At 40.2% G+C, this 26308-nt stretch overlaps 1 protein-coding gene and 1 non-coding gene across 2 annotated transcripts in view; one reads left to right on the top strand and one right to left on the bottom strand.

Annotated features, from left to right (window-relative positions):
• The window catches only part of ADGRL3 (adhesion G protein-coupled receptor L3), a 958921-nt gene extending 948063 nt beyond the window's left edge, over nucleotides 1–10858 (bottom strand). Inside the window, exon 1 of the mRNA XM_075204791.1 lies at nucleotides 10436–10858. The gene's annotated coding sequence lies outside the window, so the exon portion shown is untranslated. The remainder of the gene's footprint in view (nucleotides 1–10435) is intronic.
• A 10268-nt stretch (nucleotides 10859–21126) lies between these two features.
• Nucleotides 21127–21208, top strand: TRNAS-UGA (transfer RNA serine (anticodon UGA)). The gene has a single exon. It is a non-coding gene; the product is annotated as a tRNA-Ser (tRNA).
• Nucleotides 21209–26308: the final 5100 nt, after the last annotated feature.

Raw genomic sequence — 26308 nt, 5'->3', positions numbered from 1 at the left:
CAGATTCAAAATGTGTCCCTTTAAGCACTGATTTCACTTTTGGGAAGATAAAAATCACAAGGTGCTAAATAGGGCGAATATGAAGGATGTTCAAGTGTAGTAATGTGTTTGTCAGTCAAAAACTGGTTCACAGAAAGTGTTGTGTGAGCAGGTGCATTGTCCTGGTGAAGAAAGAAACCATTTATCCACAGTTGCGGACGTTTCTTTCTGACTCTTTCTCTCAGCTTTTGCAAACCTTCCTTATAATAATGCTGATTAACTGTTGTGCCTTCTGGAACCCATTCTTTGAAATTACACCATTGACATCGAAAAAAACAATGAGCATTGCTTTGAATTTTGACTTGCTTTGACAAGCTTTGTTCATTCTTGGTGATGACGGTGTTTTCCAGTGCATTGACTGTCTTTTGGTTTCAGGATCGTACTGGAAGATCCAGGTCTCATCACAAGTGATTACTTTATGAAACAGCTTTGGATCTGTGTCAATTTGCTGCAGAATGTCCACACAACATTCATTGCTATGTTCTTTTTGGTCTGGTGTGAGAACCCTTAGGACCATCTTTGCACACACTTTCGTCATGTTAAGATCCTCACGCAAAATTTTCCATACAGTGTCTTTTTCAATGTTCACAGATTCAGCTATCATTCGAATACTGAGTCGGTGGTCTTTTCGAACCATCTGACTGATTTTTTTCTACATTTTCTTTGGTTCTTGAAGTGCAAGGTCGTCCAGGGCGTTCATCGTCTTCGACATTCTCACGTCCCTCTCTAAATCTTTTGTGCCACTCAAACACACGTGCACGAGACAGGTAGTCATTCCCATAGGTCGTAGTAAGTATTTGAAAACATTCCATTGGTGTTTTGTGCAATTTTACTAAATATTTCAAATTGACACGTTGTTCAACTTTTAAACTTAGCATTTTTTGGGCACTCTACAGAAAACACAACCAAACTAAATGGCGACTCACAATCAACTGAACGTCATAGAGTGTTGCAGCTTGTAATGCAGATTCAGACAGGTTCAAGGTTACTACGTATGCAGTTATAAACGGTTCTGACTGCTTTGTTTACTAGGTGGAATCACAGTCTTGTTATTTAATAGACATACCTCGTATAACATAAACCTGAAGTGAAAGGAAAATATAGAGTTAACACGTGTCAGGGAATTCAGAGACTGTGTGCTAAATCCATTCAATATATCATCTTCATCATAATACATACTTATTTCAGAAACTGTGACATATATCCATTATATCTATACGTTGAATCATTATAAATACTTATTTCAAAGACTGATATATACATATTTTAATTATATATCGTCTGCATCATTAGTGACAAGAAATTCAGTTACAAATCTGAATAAAATAAAATCTACATATAACTAAGCGAGAAGTAGCTACCAACTGTGATGAGCCGCGGCGGTACGCCGCATCCTGGCGTGATCTTGCAGCCGGGCGCGTGCATTTGTTACAATCCACTGTTATTTTTCCTTGGGATTATCTTTGTGGCATAGAGTAGGAGGGTGTAGGGACATCCTCCAACACCAGGGGGAGCTCTCCTATGATCTAAATTGGTTCATTCATATATTTATACATGTTCCTGGTTTATGTTATTATCTATGCCAGTTCTAAACTAGTAAATTAATTAACAGCCTCCTGAGGCTGTTTGTCAACCCTGTCCTCCTCTTTTCTGATTGGCCCATCAAAGTATTTAAGGCAGGGTGGGCTTAGCCTCAATGCCGGTTATAGCGTCCAGTTTGCTGTTAACTAACCTGCTCCTGTACTGTTTTTGGGGAAAGTCTTTTGGATTGATTTCTGTGTATGCCCTGATCTTCTGCCTGTACCCGGACTCTGAACCATTGTCTGTGACCCTGACCTCCTGCCTGTACCCAGATGCTGAACCTGTGCTTGAGACCCTACTGGTATCTGACTTCTCCATCGGTGCTCTGTCCTATCCACAGACCCAATGGCGTGTCCTAGTCTGTGCATTACCTCCTGTATCTGTGCGCCGCCGTGCAGGCATAAACTTGTATTACTCTGAGCATAAGTCCTGGTGGCATCCCAGTACCTGTGAGCATAACAAGTCTCTAGGTAAAAGGCGGCTGCTAAAGGTGAATACCTTTACCCCTTGTTCTACAAGTTTATGCCGCACTGGTGACCATAACACCAATGGTATTATAAGTGCACCAAAAATATTCTGGCAAAGAAGTGTGGGATATTGCATGAATCAATACTGTGAACTGTACATTTTTAATTATGTTACAATATTAGTTAGTTAATATTTATTCTAATACATTTAACAATTTAAACTAATTAATATTATAAGTTAGGCCTGTAAGTTAGTATTACTTTTAGGCTATCATAAAGTAATTTAGTGTGATATGATCTATATACATGATAAACATAGTGATATTTTATAGTGAGTTAGGATTAGGTTAAAAAGAGAATTTTGTAATCTATTATAAATAGCAAAATATCAAAATTATCTAGATATTATAAATTTAATAAAGCTACAGTCAGTCTAATACTCAAACTCTTTAAAGGGTTTGTGATTTTAATTATTGTTTATTCCCTAATTGTACATCTGTTTAAAATATATATTTTCAAAGTAAATATTTTTCTATAAAACAACAATCTTATTTACAGGGAGTCCCCAAGTAGTCCCCTAGTGGTCATTATATCCATATCCATGTCCATACATACTTAGAAAATGAAGACTTGGTGGAGGTACTGTGCAAAAAGAAGTAAGTAGTACACACACATAGAGTTCATAGGTACACCCCTTAGCTGGAGGGGGGTGTTACACTTATGTGGTTTTCTTGGCTATTTCCAAAATGTGCCACCCTGTCTGTTGTTGCTGGGAACTGTCTGGGCTTACTTTGCCACTGTTCCCTTTCGTTATCCCAAATGCGTCCTCTAACCGCAGTAGGAGGGGCTTACAAATGCTGCCACCACTGGACTCCTTACCGGCATCCAGTACCTGTTTTTTTTTGTGTAACTGACGCTGCTAGTTTACCTGATTACTGGTGTACCTGGGCTGGTACTCCTGACCTCTTCCTATGGATCGGGATTGCTGTAGATGGATCCCCCCTGGCCTATCACACTGGCCAGAGCAGCTGGGTAGCGGCCAGATCAGTGATATCAGAAAGCTGGGTCCAAATCTCAGAACAGATGGGAACGGATTAGAGTTGGGTCTAATCTGTAGGTCACAGGGATAGGCAAGTTTCCAAGGAGGTCTTTGAAACAAGTGATGTTTATTTGCTCACCCTGTTTGAAGGTACCAGTGAGCAGGTCAGATGAAACAAGAAGAATAATTTTCAATACACAACAGTGCTTTTTATGCAGTTTTTGGACACAGCCTCACAATACCCTGAGGTCTGAGCTATTTTTAGAATCAGGATGCAATGTGTTTACCCAAACATGGATTTACATGCAATGCAAAGCTAACAATATTTACACTTATCTGTGATATCCTAAAACTTGCTGTGATTTCCTGCATCTTATTGACACAGGAAATCTAACAGCAATTCTACAATTCTAATTAAACCTTCCTGTGCCTTTAGGTGCTGGACTCTCACGCATCAAAAGGTCTAATTAACATGAAATTAGCATGTGTCCTTTCTTCAGACACTTGCAGAATACACATTCCCAAAGAAAAGTTACAAAACCCCAAACATGTCATTTCCCTACCAAAATACACAAAAGACTTCCTTAACAAAGGCTTACTGCATCAGGTATATACTTCAGAAATAATGCGTTTCCTCTAGTAAAGTTAAAACAAAAAACTTTCTTCCCCTGGTCTCAGAAATAAAGAGATTTCCTTTACCAAAATGCACACAATATCAAAAATAAGTACATTTGTAATTATATAAATAAGCGCCCTGTGCAAATTCCTTTGAATAAATTTATACCATAAGTTATTTATAAGTGATCTCACACAAAAACTTTTTTTGGTGGAGGTGTCAGTTTTGATTTATAGTATGAAGTAATAATATAGGATATTACAGTAAGGGTAGTCAAAATATCGAAATCACTGCCAGTGAAAGTTGTGATGGATTCAATTGATATGTTTAAGAAAGGGTTAGACCATTTTTTTTTGGTGGAAACGTGTTACAACCATTAATTAAAATGAAGGACAATAGTTGATCCAGGGAGAAATAGGACAGTATTGGGTCAGGACGGATTTTTCCTGATTGAAACAGATTGGTAGTAGCTTTATTTGGATCAATTTCAAATATAAGAGAGGGATTGCAGAAGATTCAAATAGGTTGAATTTGATGAACTGGTGTCTTTTTTCAACCTCATCAACTATGTTACTATGATACCATGCAGGGGCAAACGCAGGATTTGTAGAGGGGGGTTTCCACACCACGCCACCAGTGGACGTGACAAGCAAGCATGGGGGCGTAGCTATAGTTTTAGACAGTGCTTGGCTGCTCTCCAACTCTTCCTATCCCCATTATATAGATGGGCAATGCTGCGTGCATTACTGTTAAGTGCACACAACTCTCCCTTTCCAAGCAGAGGCGTGTGAAGCGGAGGCAGGGTCCAGCCACCTGAATTATACAGTTCCCCAGGCTTGGAGGGGGGTGTTCAGGCACTAGGAACTCCCCCCCCCCCCTCGGTTTGCCTATGCTATGGCCCCTATTTACTAATGTGTGCTTTGTATGAAAGATAGTTCTCAATGCTCATCACATCGATAATAATTGAACCATCTTTCATATTTATTAAAAACCCTCCACAGGAACAGCAGTTCCGAAAAACGTCTGTTCCCGTTATGTACAACACTTCCTCTTCTCCAATTGCGATCCTGATTGCGATCTTGTATCCTGATTTCAATCCCTATGTACATGTGCCGACCGAAAACCTCAGGCAGGCACACTGACTATCCCTGAACTGCAGTGTTACTGAGAGCTCTGACGTAAGTCATGTGACAGGGATGGATCATATGATCCGTCCACACATGCACTGTGAAGCTCTGCTCTTCGGAGCAGAGCTGAACACTGCTGAAATTTATCACATACGGTAATGTTTGCCAGCCTGACCTGCCGTACATTAGCATATCTGTAAAAGCATTTTCAATACTTGTTAAACTGTGGTATATAGCAATTCCCACAGACATCTTCGAGGACTGCTATGTATTAAAAAAAAATGCAAAGCAGCAGATATCGTAGCTATGCAATGTTGATAGATTTGGAACATACTTCAATTTGCATCTATTCCCCAAAAACAGCCATTTTCGGGGAATTGACATGATAATTACAGTAGCTTAGTGGTTAGCACTTCTGCCTCACAGAGCTGGGGTCATGAGTTCAGTTCCCGACCATGGCCTTATCTCTGTGGAGTTTGTATGTTCCCCCCGTATTTGCGTAGGTTTCCTCCAGGTGCTCCGGTTTTTTCCCGCACTCCAAAAAAAACAAACTAGAAGGTTAATTGGCTGCTATCAAATTGAAAGTAGTGTGTGTGTGTGTGTGTGTGTGTGTGTGTGTGTGTACATGTTTGGGAATTAAGACTGTAAGCTCCAATAGGGGCAGGGACTGACTTGAGTGAGTTCTTTGTACAGCGCTGCAGAATTAGTGGCGCTATATAAATTGCTGATGATGATGATGAAAATTAGCTATCATAAATACATACCCTATGTATGTTAGGATTCATTATCTACAGTAGTTGACTGCCTGAAATGAAAAATCAACTATAGACAGCATAGGTATTCATCAATATCTGTAACCCAGTCATAAATTTCTTCCATTCTGATGTCCTCCAACAGGGCCGGAATGGTCATCTGGAACTTCGGGCAAATGCCAGCAGGGCCGATGGCAAGATGGGCCGATACAGCATCCGCAGGCCTGCTCAAGCAGCACCACCTCTCGGTGCTCTGCTTGGCGGGCACAGTTTCAGTAATTCATTCCTAAGCGTCAGGGCAGAGGAGAGCCTGACAGCTACAACCTGATGGAGGCTCAGGGGTATATTTACTAAACGCCGGGTTTGAAAAAGTTGAGATGTTACCTATAGGAACCAATCAGATTTTAGCTCTCATTTTGCAGAATGTACTAAATAAATGACAGCTAGAATCTGATTGGTTGCTATAGGCAACATCTGAACTTTTTCAAACCCGCGGTTTAGTAAATCTAGTCTTCAGACTCCTACTACGCATGCCAAACCTAAACGAGGTCTAGAATGAATGCTCACAGTAGCATATTCGGCTCCAGCCGCCTCCCGGTCAGGGGAAGTAAGGAAGACTCTCTTTGGGGACATAACACCAGCCAACGGAAAACATCACAGTCTACAGATACGTGAGTCTAACCACTTGACTCAGAGACTTGAACCAAGTTTCAGTACTGTGGATATGGAGGACTTTCATTTGAATTACCACATATTATCATATATTATATTATATACCATATATTATCATACATAGTTATTCGACTTGCTCAATCCTACTATATATGAAAGAGGACTATAGTTATTCTGGACGAATTTTGGATCCAAACTGGTTATGCATTCTTTTGGATACGGACTGTGGTGGATTTATGATCACTTTGTGAGAAATCAGCATGTTTCAGCACTACTAACAAAACCATATGTTCAGACCAAAATTGCTATTTTGAGTATTATGTTGATATTTTATTTAATATTTGATATTGTGACATTGGAAGTTTATGATTAATTTTCCAAATTGCTGTTTGAAATTTTATTCGTGATTTATATAAAATTGTTTATCATTTATTGACGTTTATATTTACTGACACTGCGCCTTGGGATTATCTAATGGTTTATCTATAGTGTTTTTCGGGAGTTTTTTGGAATTCCCTCCCTTCATCCCTATACTGACGTGAACAGGTGAATTAAAGTTTGAGAAGCAGAGGTAACTTTGCCCAGACAAAGACTGCAAAGCATGTCTTATGCTCAAGACGGGTAGAAGTGTATCTGGCCCTGTGACTGGATCACTGATAAATAACTTATTTGTGGCTGGATCATGTAGAAATAATTTATTGTAGATATGTATTTCAATCAGAGGTGCAGGCACCATTGTATAATTTGAAATGCACTTATCCTGTTACATTGGGATCTGTTTTGTATGGAAGTGTCATTGTTTGGGTTTGTAAGGTTGCTAGAGGAAATCTCCAATTAGGCATATGTGGGGAGAGGGGAGAGTTTTTTGATAAAGTGTCAAATGATTGCTCTGGCCAAAGGCCCAGCAGTTGGTCGTTACTGTGTGGCCTTAAGTCCAGAGTGTTCAAACTTTTATGAACATTGTAAACAGCATGTGATGCAGGAAATCACAGCAAGTTATAGGATATCACAGATAAGTGCAAATATTGCTAGCTTTGCATTGCATGTAAATCCATGTTTGGATTAACAAATTGGATCCTGATTCTAAAAATAACTCGGACCTCAAGGGGGCTGGCTTATGCAGTGATAGGCCTAGCGCTGGGGTATTAACCCTCCTGTCGCTGGAGCACATTCAAAGATGGACCAGGCCACAGAGGCCCTTTAAAAACAATGTGCAACTGTCTCAATGCCACATCAGCATGCAACAATATCGTGCATGGAGCTCACAGCAGGTGGGCCTGTGTGCTTTAAATGCCAGAGCTGATTTTTAGTCCCAGTCCAGCCCTGTCCTCCAATGAAGCCAGTATGTGTGGTGAAACATGCATAGTAAGGCTCGATTGGCTCTCAAAAGCAGCACCTGCATGAAAACCGAACCAGTCCACATTTGTGACAGTACAAGAAGTCGCTCGCTCCATATTGTAGACTTACTCTACACTTGTCAGAGAGCTGGCAATCGAAAAGGGGTGAATTGTCTCAGGGGCCCTATGGGACAGCTCCTACAGTGCTGCAAATAAAATCACTGTCTAGTCAGAAAAAAAACAATAAACCTTTATGACTAGCTTCCTCCAGATTTCTTGCTGACATAGCCTATTATTGTAAATATATAGCTGATGCTACAGCACCACTTGCCACTTACGTCTGCCTCCCCCATGCTATCATTAGGCTTCTAGTTGTAATAGTGTCCCACTACCAGCCTACCCTATGCAATGATAGGATCACTGAGGTCTATAGTACAGTACTATCATCATCATCACCATTTATTTATATAGCGCCACTAATTCCGCAGCGCTGTACAGAGAACTCACTCACATCAGTCTCTGCCCCATTGAGGCTTACAGTCTAAATTCCCTAACATACACAGACTAAGGTCAATTTTGTTAGCAGCCAATTAAACTACCAGTATGTTTTTGGAGTGTGGGAGGAAACCCACACAAACACGGGGAGAACATAGAAACTCCACACAGATAAGGCCATGGTCGGGAATCTAACTCATAACCAGAGTGCTGAGAGACAAAAGTGCTAACCACTACGCCACCGTACTGCCCACTATGGCAATAGTACTGAAATAGTGAATAGTAGTGAAATATGGCATACCAGCTGGTATGCCATATTAAACCATGTGTATGAGTTCATATCAACTGCTATGAACAAAGATGTAAGTATTATGTGCGTGATTATATATTGAAAATATCCGTTAATACACTGAGGTGGTTTGGAACTGACTTAAATAAAACATCCTCCAATAAAAATTATTGAATGATGCAGAGTCTCTGGGCATGGAGCCATGACATACGGAGAACCTGAAATCCTCCTGTGAAGTAAGGTGGAGGCTGACAAATATGACCAAAATATTATATTCCGGTAGTCCATGAGTTTGGTATGACTCAATCAGCACTAGATCATTATATCATGCTGATACATTTAGTTACATACATTATTGGTTCAAATTAAATTTTTGGGTATGGTCATTAGTGTTGCAAACACTTATACATTAATTAATTATAAATTAATCAACGTGTTGGAACAGCCACTATGATTTTAATAAATTATTAGCATTAATGGATAAATCATGAATGTAGTTGTTTTTATTCAAATTGTGAACATATGAGAATTGGTGGTTTACTTATATAATAATAATAATAATAATAATAATAATAATAATATATAATAATGAGGTTAAACATGATACCAACTATACTGCAAATATTAGTTTAATGTGATTTTATGCATTTGTGTGTACATCAATAAGGTGTTTGTCAGTTTTTGCCACTAAAAATAATCATCTTGAATAATAAAAATCATATCTGTAAATATTGTTGGATTAAACAGTAAAGGTAGAAAAATTTATCACACAATGACTGCATCAGGCTGTGTGTGTGTGTGTGGTTACCAGCTAACAGGTAAAAATATGCCCATTGTGATCCAGTCGCTTTAAACCACCAAACAAATGTAATTATCCAATTTGACTTACTACTATAACCACACACGTGGCCATCTTAAAACAAACAAAACATAACAAAATGTTTTTAAATACTTGCCTCCCAATCAAAGATCACATGTGCGTAATCATTTTTGTATTTAGTTTGAATAAGCATTATTTGTATATAAAAGCACAAGAGTAAGTATTGCTCCATTTCATTTTATTTACCAATACATAACTTTAATGCTAAGCAGTTTTGAAGCAACTTTTCATGGAATAAATCTAAAACAATAAAACTATCAAAATTGAGATGCATTAAATGCATTGTTCTAGAATAATTCAAACAAATGCTCCTGTAAAAAATAATGTATACCATATTTGCTGAGCACATAGCATATAATAAAAACATTTTACACCAGTCACAACAGTAATACTGTAAGGGAAGCAAAAAAGCCACTATAGAAGCTGATCCACAAAATCACATATTTTAGTTTCATACAAAGTATGTCTAGAAAACACAATGCAAATATAAATAACTATTGTTTGTTTGCTACTTTAACAGAAATCCACTCATGCATACTCTATAGCCATCAAACAACAGACATTTTCAATTAAAAGATACCCATGCCTCCACCCATAATCTGGTGAGACTTCACATTATTTTGTGAACAACCTCTTTTCCCTCCCACATTCTTTATCACTACAGTGCAGATAAAAAGTGGGAGGCGTGATTGTGACAAGAAGCTCTATAGTAACAGAGAACAGACAAAGAATATCAAGTGAATGATTAGGCTGGCTGCTGAAACATCAATGGTTATGAGACCACATAAATACACATGATAATAATTATTATTATTATAATAAAGATCATAATATCAACCATCACACAATATATGCACATATATATATATATATATATATATATATATATATATATATATATATATATATATATATATATATATAAAATCAAAAATCAAATCACAGCGTCAAGCAAAACAGCACAATACCAGTTTTGCAGGATAATTTTTCATTTTACATATCATAATATCCACCCAAACTGCAACGCAAACTAATCGATAGGATGCATTAGGCTGTGCACCATCCTTCAAATTAAGTACATGAATAGAGTAAAGGAGGGTACATTTTCAGATATTATTAAGCTTACGATTGTGGCCATTACCTTTTTGATAAGGATTTCTTCAGTCCCATTAGCTCAACAATGGGCGACAAGGTCTTGTGCCAGCCCAGCCATACAGACACACCAGGGCGGATGTGATGGAACCCACACAGATGCAAGGACTCAAGCCGCTTATGTTGCGATAAAGATATCCGTATAGTATAATGAAGAAGAACCGTGATTTTAGTGTATTTTAGTCCGCTATTTTGCTTTCCAACGTCAATATCACAGAATAACAATATTAATAATCTAGATTGTCCAGTAGGAAAAAAAAACATTCAATATTTCCGGAAATGGAGCAAGGTTGCAGCAGTCACGACAAAAACCCCTTTGATAAAGTGCAAATAAAAATATTTGTGTATTTTCCTATTTTTCTATTTCTGTTCGCTCTTGGATTTAGGTTTGTATGGTTGCAAATATTATATATATATATATATATATATATATACATATATATATATATATATATATATATATATATATATACATATATAAATATATGTGTCTGTGTGTGTGTGTGTGTTTATATATATGTATATATATATATATATATATATATATATATATATATATCTATACAAACATAGGTTTATAAATATCTATGTATTGGACGATTCCACCACTTATAAATCCTGCGGTGTAATTGTCATGACGGTTCGCCCAGATGTGTCTTCAATTCGTCCGTCGTGATTGGATTTAAAACGCATCATCCGGCTGTCGAAGCTCGAATACGCCAGTAGCCATATCTGTGAATGCGTGAGTGCAATCGATAGCAGGAAAAAAGGAAAGAAAAACAAGTCGTTGGTTTTAGCACACTAATAAAAAAAAAGCGTAAAAAAAGAGGCTCATATTTTTAAAATGTGATTCTGTGAGCTTCAAACGCTATAGCATAGCAAGCATAAACGAGCTGAAGCCCGCAGCTAACCTGTCAGAAGTAAGAGAGCATAAGCACAGAAAAAATGGAAGGAGGTAATGAAACACTGGATATGGTTAGTGAAAAACAAGAAAGATGTGCTCAAGCGCCACCTAGCACATAACTGTATGAACATAGGGAACACTACCAAGTTGCACTATAGTTGCTAGCGTAATCTCGGTTTATATATATATATATATATATATATATATATATATATATATATATATCTCGCACACACAGGAGCTATAATGATATTTTCCAAAAAATGTTAAATTTGTTTTATTATTTTTTACTTTTAATGTAGACCATGTTGGAGGAGTTTTGTTCATCATTTCTCTAAACAAACCCTCTTACTGAGTTCCGAAAACTTCAATTAAGATACACTGTGGATTATATCTGTGGCAAGAGGAGGGTGGTGAACACAGTTAAAAATAAAAATTAATCCCACTTGGCATACCCTTTTGCAGTAGTGTAGTATTGGATATGTATGGATTGCCCAGCTCATCTGTAACAAACAGCGGCAGCTTGGGATCTAGCGCCGGCCTCTGGCTAAAGACTTTGCTGACTACCTCTACTAGAGGTTGGGCATGTTGTGCCAGAATTGCTGGTCAGCCCAGGGACCCTTCTCCCTAGAAAAGGCTGTTAAAGGTTAACTTATGAAAGGGTTCAGGATGTCCAGCTCCTAGGGTAAAAAAAAATGACATTCATGCAAGCCTGGTGCTCCCAGTGGTAAATCAAATATGGCATGTGCAGCCACAGCATGTTAGGAACATGAGAGTAGTTTGACCGCATTCAACTCCAAGCGGATTTCAAGAAGATTTTCGATTTGAATCTGGATGCAAGTACCCTCTGCCTAAACAAAATTGTCGTATGTTAACAAACAGAACTAAAATGTGAGTGGAATGCACATAACACCATTAAAAACATTAAGTTTGACATACTTTACTATATTTATGATTTTTTTTCTCTGTATGATCTACATTTGATACAAAAGATTTGGAATCACTTTGTGTAAGTGACATCAATTTGAGTGTCATTTTGTGGAGGTATTTAGACACTGTGGACATGATTCATGTTCAGACTTAAGTCCATATCTTGCATTAAATAGTTTTGTGCATGCTCAGAAATGTACCTTATGCATGCAATTCATGTTTCAACGCAATTGCCACAAATGCCTGTGACTTTAGAGGTGGAATGGGGGAGGGAAGCAGGGGCAAATGCAGGATTTCTAGAATGGGGTTTCCATGTCACACTACAAAAGTAGGCAGGATAGGTGTGAGCGGGATTTCGTCACATTGTGGACTGATACTGTGGAGGAATTTTTCCATGCGAATATCCTGAATCTATCTGGTATGAGTACACACATTACCATTTTGGGATATTCTTGATGTTATGTTTTTATGTACATGTCTCTGTTTTGGAGATAATGTATTTTTATTAAATGGTGTTTTATGATAATGCACCAGATTGTTTTCCATTTCTTTTTATCTGGTACATCATGTTACTACTCTGTGGAGGAATTTGAAAGCGATGCACATGAAGGATTACTTGAGATGCTTTATTAAAGCCAACATCTTGTAAGCATATACCTTTGGGGGAGATGGTGTAAAGAGTCACAAGAATTGCGGTGGTATTCCTTTGTTTCTTCACAAGTTTTAAGACTATACTCTTTTCCCGGGAATTTCGTGGACTTTTATATGCTTATTTTAGACAATCTGCACTATTATTTCCCTATTTGTTTTATATTTCCATTGAGTCTGATCCTCAGACTATAGGAACTCCAATTGAGGAGAGAGATAAGGGTCGTCTATCCAGTGAAGGGAGTATAGGAGTTCCTATCTCCTGTGATATGTAAAAAAGGTGCGCGCTAAGTGTATGTTAACTATATTTTATGTCTGTACTTTATTTGTGGAGAACAGTGGATACTCCTCTATATACATCAGGCTGCACACTGAGTGGAGCGCCACATCAGATCAATCACTTTTTATTGTAAACACTACAAAAGTGGGCATGACCAGCATGAAAGGAGAGTTTCTATCATTTTAGCCAGTGCTAGGCTGCTCTCCAACCCCTTCCCATCTACTTCAAATTCATGAGAAATACTGAATGCAATGATATTAGTTGCACAGAGCTCCCCCTTCAACAGCAGTGTGAAGCGGGACATACCTCCTATCTGCCCCTGCAGTTTGAACAAAGTCCTGGCTGGGCTGGATAGTTGCCCCAAATCAAGACTGCTCCGTAAAAGCAAGGACAATGGCAGACTCTTTTGCTCTCTCCTACTTGTTCTTGCTGCTTTTACTACCTGTTGTGTTTTTTCTCTTAAGCTCAGTGAGCTGCTTCTCTAGGTCCTTTAATGTTGGGGACTTGTTTGGAAAAAGGATAAGAACAGGAAAAATGGAAAGTCTAGCAATGAGTGAACTCTCTGGGCCTCCTTCCCCCAAACCAGCCCCAACATTAAATCACAAGCTCCCATGTTTTAGGCCTCTTTACCTAAAACCAACCATAGCATAGAATTAATAGCAGTCACATTTAAAAAATAAATCTATTTCCCCCCCAATCTGCCAAAAATTAAATTATTAGTATTCACATTTCATAAATAGACCTGTTGCCCCCCAACCAGCCCCAATACTAAATTAATGACATTAAGAATTAATAGACCTACTTCCCCTCCAACATGCCCTGACATTCAATTAATAGCTCCAAACCATCCCAGCATTAAATTAATAGTCCCAACGCACCGCCATAATCCCACAATTAAAATAAATTGCCTGCATCAATAAATTAATATCTCCCTCCCACTATCAAATGATTAGCCCCACCCTCCCCATTTATTTTGCACATCTGTGCAGGTGAATTTTTGGGAAAATACAGTTTGGTGAGAAAAAAAACCCATCTATTTATTTTAAATTGTAAAATACCTATATTTAAATATTTAACAATTGTATTGTTGCAAGATACAAGTCCATGTAAGATTTTACAGCATAGAACAAGAGACTTTATACATAGCATTCCAGTCTCTCATGCCACCAGACACACCAGTCTCTGGACTGTCCTAGTCTTCATAGCCACCCCTCCAACGTGATTACAACAGGGGAAGGCACCAAGAGGAATTGCGGATCCCAGTACAGCAACACCTTCAGAGATGCTTGGGGCAGAGATTGTGCACCACTGAACCACAATCATAGGGGGTGTAGCCATATTTCTCCCACATAAATCCACTGCTGCTCAAACACCTTCACTATACCAACCTGCTGATACTCTGAATCATTTCCAATCCACCTTTCACACTTATTCATACAAATTAAGTGTCAACTTCTATTAAGTGTTTACACTATCTCTAGTCCCTTAAACAGTCATTGCTTAAATAAAAAAAAAAAATCATTCTTCCTCACAACAACCTTCCATTGCTGCCTGCAACAGATGGCAGAATTTATCAAGCACCAAAAAAACCCACAAAGACACATTGCTATAATGGAAAGCCTATTGGTGGTCTAATGTGTTCATGACTCGTGCCCCCTCCCCCCTCAGTAATTATCCTCATTGCACCCTGGCTTACCTCTTGTAGGAGTTATATGAATAAAGTTTCCTCTGCCCACATGCTTCCATGGTGACCTTGCTGGTGTTGGTGTTGGTGGCGGTGAATTTCTTGTGCTGAATCAATCTTTCTTATGCTTCCTAGGAGCCAGGAACAGATGAGCTGAATGCGCATGCCCTGAGAACGGCCTGCACTAAGATGGAAGGAGACCAGTGCACAGGGGTTCAGAGGAGTAGAGGGAGGGAGGAAAGTGATTGCACCGTTCGGGGAAGGGGTTTTCTGCAACAGGAAACCTACCTAGTTACGTGTCTGACACAATGAGTCTCATCCCCCAGGACTTTATACCCTTCCTCTTGACGGCGCACACAGAAGGGAATGGATCTGTAAGATTCCTGGCCACATTCAGTAAGGTGGCTGGAATCAGCCTAAAAATCATCAAAAAGGAAACACTCCTAAGTGCGCCCCAGGGAAGGGGTGAACTAACGTAGGCCATGCACAGTAAAGGTGTTCCGATGAAGATGTGGCCGCATCAAGTACTGGCTTTGTCATAAGTATACATTTTTTCAGATGTAAGGTTTGCAACTGCTTTAGGGCAGGTGTAACTGACGCATGATAGTGATGACTAAACACAACATTGCCTCTCACAAGTTAATGGGATGATTGACAATTCACCTGCACACCTGACATCATTCATCTTATCAGTCATCGCTATATAAAACCAATGGAGGAAAGACTACTATTGTGCCATTTCGTTTCTAATAATCCAGATACGATATGCGCATTGTGTTAATGTTACACATCGCATCAGCTAAACTCTCATTCTGGCTGCTCTGAACTGAGCATGCGCACACCTGGTCTTTTCAAAACTGCCTACATTCACTTGATTGGCTAAGTACCTGTCTTAAAGCATCTGGCTCCCTACTATGGTTGCCAAATCTTCAAGTCTCCTTACCTGTTATGACATCTCCTCCTCTGGCTCATATTTATTGCTCTTCTGTGTATACCTGTATCCCCTCCGCAGTCAAGTCACTGCTTCTACTCTGCAGATCGTTGCACATCTCCTCTGATCATGCTTCAGAGCTTCCAGCTCATCAGGACCTCAGCACATCATTACCCTGCAGTCTATTGCTCTCCTGTGTATAGCTGTATCACCTCTGCAGTCAAGATATTGCTGCTACACTGCAGATCGTTGTGCATCTCCGCTAATCCTGCTCCAGGGCTTCTAGCTCATCAGGACCCCGGTGCATCAGCATCCTGCAGACTATTGCTCTCTTCTAGAATCCTGAACTTCCACTTACCTGTTGGACCCGCCTCCAGCACTCTGAAATAACCTTACTGCAAAATAGATATAGAATACTAGAACGAGGGCTACGCTCCTATCAGTGGCAGCTGTATCACTTTCCTAAGGACACACACCTCCCAGATTGTACAAGATAAATATAGATATAAAACTTTCCAGCGCTCTTGATCATATAAAAAAATTATGAAGTGCAATATGTGAACATGCATAAAATAAAACAAATACTTATATTTGTGATGAAGATCTGTACTCTTGTTTTGTGTTAATATTCATTCAAAATGATTGGTTCATAGTGATATAACATATGTGAAAAGAAACTAAACAGATATGACAGCGTGATATTGTATATACAAATTAAAATATTACACTCCAAACTGTGTATTGTGATGAATATTCCAATATTTCTTTGATTTCTCTCCCCTTTAGGGAGTGCACTTACAAAAAACAATATATTTTTGTGCTTATCATACACTTTGTTTTTCTATTTAGTGTTGTGATCCACCTTCACCTTCAAACTCCCATTCTGTGTAAACTTTTAGACAGAAGCACCATTGAGAGCATTGTTCAACAATCAGTTTCCAGTTGTTTGATAGGTGATCAAGCATACAAAAAAAGAATGTATATCTAGTGTAATATTGTAAAACTTCAGCTTTAATATAAACAAAGGGGAAGCAGAGAGGGAGATAACTTGACCCCAAAGCAGAGGTAGAAAAACAAAAGGAAAATCCAACTGAAAGACGTAAATGTTATAGATAAATCTCAGAATACTTAAAAAATTTATCAAAATATGATTTATGATATTAGCTCTAAGACTTTAATAGACAGTGAGATTTTCCTTCTCCAGAAAGGATTAAAATTTGTTCCAACAGATGCTCCTGATCCCTTTAAAATCCAAAATTCAGAAATATAACCGCAAGTTAACCCTAAAGAATTTTTTCCATCAAAAAGAAAAGTTAAGAGAAACAAAAGAAACAATTATTGAAGACATTAGTGAAGATGAAACAAACAAATTTGAGAAGAAACAATTAAAGAAAAATTAATTATTTTACCCCATTCATGCTAAAAGGAATCGCAGGCGCAGCAATAGCGCCGAAGAGGAATAAGGGAGAATGGTCACTAGGCGGCCCTATGCAAGTGACATGAAGAAAGGGGGGGTGCAGACAACGAAGTCCGTCCTATTTTGTTACAGCTGAGCAGTGCAGGTAGCCACTCAGGGAAAGGAGGGGGGCAGGGGGTGAGACAGGAGGCAGTACAAGGTGAGAGTAGTTAAAGGATAGGGGGGAGGAAGCTTATTATACATAGTTTTCCAGTCTTGCAAGGACTCTGAGCAACCCTCTGGACCTCCAAGGATTTTAATTTACCTGAGGAAGAACTGGACGCTCTAGAGCATCAGCCCTGGGGCTGGTAAATATGATTTCATAAATTCAAATGAAAGATAAAGAAATTTTAAATGATGAACTTTAAAAAAAAAAAAAATCAATTTTATTTTGATTAATTTAGCATTGTGTGTCCTTTTAATACTACAAAGTAATTACATTAACATAATGAAGCTATGTAGTATGAACTACAGTGTAAATGTTAGAGGAATTGTATTGCACTCAGATAGCAATTGTTAAGCAGAGATGTCTGGGTTAGGAGACTTGCAAGTTAATGTGTGTAACAAAATAATACTTTCTAAGGTGGGACAATAATACTTTTTAGTGGGCAGCACAGTGGCCTAGTGGTTAGCACGTCTGCCTCACAGCACTGGGGTCATGAGTTCGATTCCCGACCATGGCCTTATCCGTGTGGAGTTTGTATGTTCTCCCTGTGTTTGCGTGGGTTTCCTCCAGGTGCTCTGGTTTCCTCCCACACTCCAAAAACATACTAGTAGGCTGCAATCAAAAAAAATTGACCCTAGTCTCTCCCTCTCTGTCTGTCTATGTGTGAGTGTGTGTATATAGTAGGGAATTTAGACTGTAAGCTCCAATGGGGCAGGGACTGATTTGAGTGAGTTCTCTGTACAGCGCTGCGGAATTAGTGGCGCTATATAAATAAATGATGATGATGATGGGACATGGCAGAGGCACAATTGCTTAGTTCAGGGGCATAATTTGGACTCTGTTTTTGTTTTTTGTTTTTCTGTTTCATTTTTGTTGATATACTTCAGGCATAGACCAACATGCTGATGGTGCTAACAATTAGCCTCCCCCTTTCTCAGACATTCTTTTGTTTGATGTGATCAGTTAGGAGACAGGAAGTGAAATTGTATGTTGATCGGGCTGATTACCAGCAGGGGACAAAGTTAAATCTAGAGATGAGCGGGCTCGGATATCTGAAATCCGAGCCCACCCGAACGTTGCCGATCTGAGCCGGATCCGAGACAGATCCGGGTATTCCCACCAATTGCAAAACAGAAACCGAGGCTCTGAGTCATAATCCCGCTGTCGGATCTCGCGATACTCGTATTCTATAAATTCCCCGCTAGCCGCCGCCATCTTCACTCGGGCATTGATCAGGGTAGAGGGAGGTTGTGTTAGGTGGTCCTCTGTCCTGCTATATCTCGTGCTGTGCTGTGCTGTGCTGTGCTGTTCAGTGCTGTGCTGTGCTGTGCTGTGTTCTGCTCAGTCCAGTGGTGCTGTGTCCTGTGCTCTGTCCTTCTGAGTTCAGTGGTCCTGCTGGGTCCTGTGCTGTGTCCTGTTCAGTCCAGTGGTGATGTGTCCTGTGCTCTGTCCTTCTAAGGGCATTGTTATTTCCCCATTATTCCCAAGTTATACATTTTTTTAAAAAAAGTTATAAAAAAAATAAAAAAAAAATAATTATAAAAAAAAGAAATTAAAAAAAAATATCCAAAAACAATCCTGCAGTATAAGTCCATTGGTACTGCTATATTACAAAGTTCACTGATTCAGCAGTATAAGTCCAGTGGTACTGCTATATTACAAAGTTCACTGATTCTGCAGTATAAGTCCAGTGATATGCAATATTACAAAGTTCACTGATTCTGCAGTATAAGTCCATTGGTACTGCTATATTACAAAGTTCACTGATTCAGCAGTATAAGTCCAGTGGTACTGCAATATTACAAAGTTCACTGATTCAGCAGTATAAGTCCAGTGGTACTGCTATATTACAAAGTTCACTGATTCAGCAGTATAAGTCCAGTGGTACTGCAATATTACAAAGTTCACTGATTCTGCAGTATAAGTCCATTGGTACTGTTATATTACAAAGTTCACTAATTCAGCAGTATAAGTCCACCCTGTATATGCTGCAGAGGATGTAGGAGCAGGCAGCTGTGCAGTGGAATTCAGACCATTTGAAGGCGGAGGTATTGTGGCCCCGGTACCAAATTGTGTACCGGGACCACTGCACTATGCAGTCCAGAAAGCTACCTCGGTGAAACGTTTTGGACTAAAAACAATATTGTGAGGTGTTCAGAATAGACTGGGAATTAGTGGAAATGATTGTTATTGAATGTTATTGAGGTTAATAATAGCGTAGAAGTGAAAATAAACCAAAAAACTTGATTTTAACACTTTTTATGTTTTTTTCAAAATAAATCCGAATCCAAAACCTTAAATCCGAACCAAAACCTTTCGTCAGGTGTTTTGCAAAACAAATCCGAACCCAAAACCTCAAGCAAATCCAAATCCAAAACACGAGACACCAAAAGTGGCCGGTGCACATCCCTAGTTAAATCCAGGCTGTGGTTACAATTACAATAAGGAATCATCACATATGTTATTATATACATTTATTTCTTACTAGTCAGATTTGTAGTCACTCAGAATATATACATGCTGTGGGTTATTTTCCTTTATTTATTCCTTCCACTTCCCGGTCACATGTCTGTCCTGTGCTGATGTAGTTTTATAGATACTCTACCTTAAATTACTACTATTACTACGGTGATATATATAGATATATATATATATATATATATATATATATATAGATATAGGATACTACTTTACTGATACTTATTATATTACAGACATTAGGTACAGGTCTGCATACATATATTATTTACTATTATACTGTAAGACTATTAAATGTATTCAACGTTACTCAACCAAATGCATTTTCATTACAACTTGAATGCAAATATATTTATGCTGCACAGGTTAATTTATTAAGCGGTTAGACTCTTTTAAAATATATCATTAGTAGCATTGATGTCATCACTTATAAGCTGGACTCATTATCAGCATTAATAATAGTGCATTTGCATATAGGTTATGGTGTTGGGCTAAATATAGCAGGCATATATATATGTGTAATTTGTAAAATACTGACGTAGAACAGTAACTAAATAATAGGTACGTCAGTGAAGGCCGTAGATTATTTAATGTGGTTAAATACCATAGTAGCGTTATAACGCAGTTAACATGCCCATTGCTCTGATTTTGCTATTGATTCAACCAAATTCATCCTGTGTGGTCAGAAGTCTGTAAGATATCATAAATATTGAATAGCATGGGTTTGAATATGATGGGCTAGCACAGACTTAATGGGGAGTTGTCACATCACACCTATAAGCACAAGATGCAAGCTAAACCCCTTTGTGCTATATGTTTGTTTATTCTCCTGTGAGTTTTATGGCCATGCAAGCACTTAGAGACAAGGACATAGTACTGGGAGGTGTCTTATTACATCTAATTACAAGTGCTATTATTCCCAAATATACAAATTCTCTGCTAAAATATTGCATAGCACGAATAAGTTAATATTACAAAAGAACCCTGTGGCCAGTAAATTTGCCGAAGTACCATTAAAGTTGTCTCATAACTGAAAAATATTACAGCATCTTTTTCAGAAGTCCTGCTGATTGGAGAGTTTAGCACAACTCGTGGCAAGAAGTACACAAGTCTGCACCATACAGCTAAAACCTCATCCCTGAGCACCCCGACACACCCATACCAAGATCTGGCTTTCAAGGTGTTAGGCAATAGCAGCGTGGTGCTGTGATGGCCGAGTGGTTAAGGCGTTGGACTTGAAATGCAATGGGGTATCCCCGCGCAGATTTGAACCCTGCTCGTAGCGATTTATTAGAAGCTGTTGATTAACATAACAGAGTTCACGACCGGTCCAGCGAGGACTCCAACACCGGACAGCTGACCGTGCATCATCTCACAGGGGAAGATCCACCGAAAAGCTGACGCCATGTCCAGCGCAGTGGGCGGGGCATCATCTACGGCTAACGACATTTCCAGCGCAGCCAAAAGGTCATTCATTAGATTACAGGGGAGGGTGCACAAAAAATCTGACGCCACGTCCAGCGCAGTCAGCGGTGCATTTTCTACGTCTGACGCCATTTCGAGCGCAGCCAAAAGGTCATTCATTAGATTACAGGGGAGGGTGCACAAAAAAGCTGACGCCATGTCCAGCGCAGCAGGCGGTGCACTATTTTCGGCTGACGCCATTTCCAGCGCAGCCAAAAGGTCATTCATTGGATTACAGGTGAAGGAACACCGGAGAGCTGACGCCACGTCCAGCGCAGCTAGTGGTGCATCGTCAACGGCTGAAGCCATTTCCAGCACGGCCAGAAGAACATGCACCGCATGGCAAGGGAATGGTGAGATTAATAATAACGTTGTGTAAAATTGTAATGTAAAATTGATGATAAGGATGTAGGTAATGCAAATATTAACATTAAGGGATGTTTATAAGGATCGAGAGGGCGTGGGTGACAGTTCAGGTGACGATAGTTCATCCGAGTCAGAGTGTGAGCAGATGTATAAGTCGTTGAAGGAGCAGCAGCACGTGGTAAGGGATAATAGGAGGAAGAAGAAGCTAGTGGGCCTCGGGGTGGAGGCGGTAAGGAATAGACTTGTGCAGGCGGAAACTGAAGTCGCAGAAGTTTGTTCGTACAGGGAAGCGTAGCTGTCGTTTGTGAGTTGAGTGCACTGATGGGACATTTGCCAAAACACCAGGAAGGAAGCTGAGAAGGGTAATTTTGTTGATCTATTTACATTAACCGAGGTGGGACCCAAGGAAAAGAGAGGGAGCAACGCAAGCAGATGCGTACGAAACTATAGATAATTGGCTAAGCAGGATGTTTGTGTACTCTGGTTGTTACATGGGGGCATTCCCAGAATTGTAATGGTACACAAACTTTATTCATTCAGTTTACAGAGAATACGGGGGGTCTGTAGGGTTGAGATATGATGAGGCTTTTAGATTGAAATCACAAGGGCAGAGGCCCATACGTTTCGGAGTATCGGATACATATTTGGCCAGGATCACAGTGGTTCATCAGTGGAAAGGAATGGTGCACCGATAAAGTTTTGAGGCCAGTAAAGGTGAGCAGGATGCTAGAGTGGCTGGCTTGGTATCCAAAAATGGAAGAAGCTGAGTTGTGGCATTTTTTGCAGGCAGGTTTTTTATTTTTTGTTTTCATGGAAGGTTTAAGGATTTCTGTTACAAGAAGCATCCCCCCAAGGGGGTGGGGTGGGGGGGTTTCACAGGAATTAGAAGTCAATTAACATGCAATCTGCAATAGTCAGTGATAACATTGTCAAGGAGCTGATGTTGCACCGAATGACTAGCCCATTCCAGGAGCCTCCCAGTTAGAATTTAGTAATTTTTGCATCTGGGGCTGGATCCTAAGAAGGCAGCAGAAAATTTTAGGCTGATCCAGCACTTATCATACCCGGCAGGGGTATCGGTTACCGATGCGCTGGATAGGAGAAGTGTTCGGTCCAATATCAATCCTTTGTTAGGGCTGTAAAAATGGTCAAAAAGCATGGAAAAGGGGCCCTCATGGCAATATTAGACATAGAGTCTGCCTTTCAAATGCTGACAGCTTTAGGTTGATGGGTTTTTCAATCTGATGGATATTATTTCATAGACAAGGGTTTGCCTATGGCCTGTTCAGTATCGGGTTATTATAGCAGTGGTATTTTTGAATCAAGCACATGATGCAAATAAGCGGTGCAAGATTTTTGGTGGCAGGGCTAACAGAGTCGGATCAGTGTAAGAATTGGCCACGTGAGTTGGAGACTGTGCTTAAGTATTTTGAGTAGTGGAGCTCTAGGATCAGCCAGGTCAGAGGCAGTGTCACTCACCGGATGGTTAGTGCCTCTGGTTTGGGACATGGGTCTCTTTCTCTCTTGCCGGCGCCTGTTCGGCGCCGCGGTCGTCCGCCATCTTGACCAAGGATTGCGCATGTGCAGAAACCACGAACTGATAAAACCTTGCTCATAGTCTCATTGGTCAATCAATCACCTCTCACTATTTAAGGCACCTGTTACTCTATTACCGTTGCCTGTTCTTTGGTTCTCATTCCCTTGTGACTCAGAGGTGTTTCCAGTTTCTACTCATGCTCTCTGTTTGCTGTGGAACATACCTGCACCTGGACAAGCCTTCTCTCCATATCGTGGTACAACTTGCCAGCCGCAGACCACTGCACGCTACCTTGTTACATACCTGCACCTGGACAAGCCTTCTCTCCATATCGGGGTACAACTTGCAAGCCGCAGACCACTCCACGCTACCTTGTTACATACCTGCACCTGGACAAGCCTTCTCTCCATATAGTGGTACAACTTGCTAGTCGCAGACCACACTACACTACCTGATAACATACCTGCACCTGGACAAGTCGTCTCTTCATATCAGTGGGACAACTTGCTAGTCGCAGACCACTCTACGCTACCTTATAACATACCTGCACCTGGACAAGTCTTCTCTCCATATTAGTGGTACAACTTGCTAGCCGCAGACCATTTCACGCTACCTTGTAATATACCTGCACCCGAACAAGTCTTCTCTTCATATTAGTGGTACAACTTGCTAGCCGCAGACCGCTCCACACTATCTAGTATTATACCAGCATCTGCACAAGTCTTTACAGTTACCAGCGGGAACATATGTCAGGAGCAGCTTACCCTACTATTTTGCATGGTACCTGTTATTAGGACTAAAGCCTATAGTGCCTCTGAAGTATAGCTGCGAGTCGCTGACTCTCCTGCTGCATTATTGATTGGTCCTTTCATAGACTTTATCCAGTTGTCATATATTGGTCTGCTGTATGCTACCTGTGTGCTAATGCAATTTGGAACTTTCTCCTCCTTTTATTACTGCTCATCAGTCTACCGTGTTACCATTGTTTCCATTGTTCAGAGACTCTGCATTTATATCATTGACATTCCCTTTCCTATTCAGTTGTACAGTTCCGTATATTCACCACACTTCCCAGAGGGCCGCGACCTGCACAGTGGCAGCCGCTAAAACCATACTCCCTTGTGGGAGTTCCTGGAGAAGACCAGCCACTGTGTTAGACTCCGCGCCTCTGGTAAAGTGAAATTCCACCTGGTGAATTCTGGGTAAAACTCCCAGTGCCCGTGACAGGCAGGCATTAATAGGATGAGAAATAAAGTGAAACCTGTTTATTACCTCCTGTAGGTGGACGCACGCCTGGTTCCAGCTTCAACGGTTGGGCCAATACTGGCGGCGTGCCAGGTTTATTGGAGGGTGATTTATGCCAAGGGGGCTGGTCTCTGGGGGGGCGTTGTTGCGGTGCCTACATGGAAGTAGGCAGAACACACCCTATTTTTCCAGAGGGAACTGGAAAAGTTGGTAATATTTTTCTAGAGAGAACACCAGGCAGTATCGCCCTGGGTAGACGGCCATATCCCTTGTTCCAGCTTGCGAAAATCTTGGTTCAATTGTGCAGGTTTTTATAGGAGTGACGGGGTGCACCTTTAAGTGGTTGCACTTGATATGTTTAACAATATGCAGGAGGCGCTTAGGAGGTTGTTGTTACAGGAGGTCATAGCGGTGGGGGGCTTCGGTTCCCATGGACAGGGTCATGAGGACCTTGCTTGGTGGAAAAGCGGCGAGCAAGGCATAGGAAGTGGGGAGCCAGCAGGGCCGGGCAGTATCACCCAGGGAAGACGGACGCACACCTGGCTTACAGCTTCAACGGTTGGGCCAATACTGGCGGCGTGCCAGGTTTATTGGAGGGTGATTTATGCCAAGGGGGCTGGTCTCCGGAGGGCGTTGTTGCAGTCCCTACATGAAAGTAGGCAGAACACGCCCTATTTTTCCAGATGGAACTGGAGAAGGTGGTAATATTTTTCTAGAGAGAAGACCAGGCAGTATCGCCCTGGGTAGACGGCCATATGCCTGGTTCCAGCTTCAATGGTTGGGCCAATACCAGTGCCAGGTTTCAGCAATTGGAGAGTGATTAATGTCAAGGGGGTGGTCTCAAGAGGACGTTGTTGTGGTGCCTACATGGTAGTAGGCAGAACACGCCCCATTTTTTCCAGATGGAACTGGAAAAGGTGATATATAGCCTTGCACGCCGCTTGTCTGCCAAGTTTGGAAGTGTTTAATAAAGCTGTGACCAAAATAATTTTGCCAAATACTTGTCTCAGAGTCTTTCTTTATTAGCTCACTGTGTGGGACGCCAGTTAGTCAACCTATATCCCTTAAGGACCATATATAGAAAGTTTCAATAAACTTATTTCAGATGACATTACTAAGACATTTAAGTCCGGTAAGACAGGTAAATGTAATCTGTCAAAAAAAGAGAGAATACCGTTAAAAAACCTGCAGACAACGGAGAAGACGTAGTGGTTTTAGATCATATTATGTATTTGGAAGAAATAGACAATTGAATGATTCAAACACATTTTGATTACTGAAATAAGAACCCACTGGATCAATCATCGCCATCATCATCACCATTTATTTATATAGCGCCACTGATTCTGCAACGCAGTACAGAGAACTCATTCACATCAGTCCCTGCCCCATTGGGGCTTACAGTCTAAATTCCCTGACATACATACATACACACAGACAGAGAGACTAGTGTCTATTTTGATAGCAGCCAGTTAACCTACCAGTATGTTTTTGGAGTGTGGGAGGAAACCGGAGCACCCGAAGGAAACCCACGCAAACATGGGGAGAACATACAAATGCCACACAGATAAGGCCATGGTCGGGAATTGAACTCATGACCCCAGCACTGTGAGGCAGAAGTGATAACCGCTTAGCCACCGTGCTATCCAAGAGAATCAAAGAGAAATATATGAATTTTATTCAAAAATATGACAAGGAAGGGATATTAACAAAAGATGAATTGGCATTCCTACAAATAACTAATTCAACTACTCTACATACATACACAATCCC

The sequence above is a fragment of the Mixophyes fleayi genome, chromosome 1 (genome assembly GCF_038048845.1).
Source record: "Mixophyes fleayi isolate aMixFle1 chromosome 1, aMixFle1.hap1, whole genome shotgun sequence".
NCBI classification, from domain to species: Eukaryota; Metazoa; Chordata; class Amphibia; order Anura; family Limnodynastidae; genus Mixophyes; species Mixophyes fleayi.
The sequence above is the reverse complement of the archived record's forward strand: the minus strand, read 5'-3'. Positions and strand labels throughout refer to the sequence as shown.